Source organism: Micropterus dolomieu, unplaced genomic scaffold (assembly GCF_021292245.1).
Source record: "Micropterus dolomieu isolate WLL.071019.BEF.003 ecotype Adirondacks unplaced genomic scaffold, ASM2129224v1 contig_13373, whole genome shotgun sequence".
NCBI lineage: Eukaryota > Metazoa > Chordata > Actinopteri > Centrarchiformes > Centrarchidae > Micropterus > Micropterus dolomieu.
In genome coordinates, this window is record NW_025742359.1 from 6,483 (window position 1) to 8,150 (window position 1,668).

Sequence of the window (1,668 nt, forward strand, 5' to 3'; positions counted from 1 at the left end):
ACCAGATTGCGGCAAAAAATGACTATTTGCATGGTTTTGCTTGCAGCCAAACACACAAGCAACACACTGAAAGAAAGAGAACCGCACACTTTTTTTTCCTTTATGTGCCTGCACCATAAACTGTATTAAAAAATAAATAAAAAAATCTCAGGCTCGGTCTCAGGCATGTTCGTCACTGTTGCAAGTTTATCACCACAAGTTTCAATTTCTGTTGGTTTCATCTTCTGATCATTTAACACTTCTCTGTACATTTTTATTTACTGTTCACATCACCTGCCACTGATCCATCGCTGCATTCCATCACATCAATTAAACGCTTTTGTGGCGCAGCAGTGATCAGCTGATTTTACTCACGGAGCCTCTGGCTGAAGCTGCTTCAGGTGTAGTTTGGTCGGCTGGACGTACAGCCTCTCTATTCCTCTGTATGTTTAGTGTAGTGAGGATAACCTAATTAGGATGAGGAGCGATGATACAATTTCCCAATACTTTTTATGTAGCAGTTATTTGAAAAAAAATTAAATAGATAACCATGCTTGTCAATAAAAATAATAATAAGCTACTAATCAGGTGGCATTTTATGCAAGGTATCGAATGAAGTACTCAATTGGTATTGGTATCACTTTAAGGGTACAGGGTTTGGTACTGGTATCGTAAAATTTTAAACGATACCCAACTCTAACCTGGGGTAATATGAATCAGTTGAATTCAGGCTGGACTTATAGTTTTGACTAAATAGAAATAACTTAAGTAGAAGAACATACATCCTTGTTCACTAGGTATGTTTGAAGTATTACTACAAGCCTTTTTTAAATGTGTTGTCTATTTGATAAATGTAATAAATACAACAACCAATGCTTACGTCTACAGTCTTCAACAAACACGAGGGATTTTTGAGGAAATGAGGAAGGCCCAGCAGAACGGTCCTCTTCTTGTGTGTTGAGCTCTGATAAAAAAGAAAAAGAAATAGCCATAATGTGATCAATATTACCATTTAATCAGGCTAATCAGCACGTGCTAGCAGAATATTAAAGCTGGTATCATGGTATTAAGATTTATAGAAATTATGTTTAAAGACATCATAAACAGGCTCCTTTATTCTTTAAACTGCTGCATATTATTACAATGTCCAGTGTGTAAAATTTGGTGGCACCTAGAAATGTAGTTTCAGACTGCAACTCACTTCACCCTCCCCTTCCAAGTGCAAAGCCAGTGAAACCCTTAACTGACATCAAATTTTTTGTGTTGTTGATTTTCAGTAGACAGTAGAAAGAGGTCGGAACACCAGTTGGGAAAAACAGACTGGAACAACACAGAAGCTTAAGCAATGCGCTCCTGTAGTAGAGGCAGGAATATTTTTTTCCCCTTTGCCTTGCTGTCGTGAATCTCTCTATAAGGGTGAAGTGAAGACATTACTACTGTACGCTCTTTTCAAAGCCACCAGATTCATTTCACAAAAAACTATAAGAACTATTGTGTTACCTTGATTGTGAAAGACAAGACAGTAGTTAGTGTAACTTCTGTGGTTGGCTCACAGGTATCTGTGGAAGTTTGCCCAGGTGATGAAATCAGTTGATGTCAAACACAAGCAATAGAACTTACCATCATAACAAAATACATCTGTCTCACATATCAGTATCTATGGGTAAAATGATGAGCCCCAGAGATTTA

General features: G+C 37.4%; 1 long non-coding RNA gene across 1 annotated transcript; it reads right to left on the reverse strand.

Annotated features, from left to right (window-relative positions):
• Positions 1-244: 244 nt before the first annotated feature.
• On the reverse strand, positions 245-1,520 carry LOC123966413. The gene is made up of 3 exons (XR_006823976.1): positions 1,480-1,520; positions 860-943; positions 245-447 (listed from the first exon to the last, which is right to left on the reverse strand). It is a non-coding gene; the product is annotated as an uncharacterized LOC123966413 (long non-coding RNA).
• Positions 1,521-1,668: the final 148 nt, after the last annotated feature.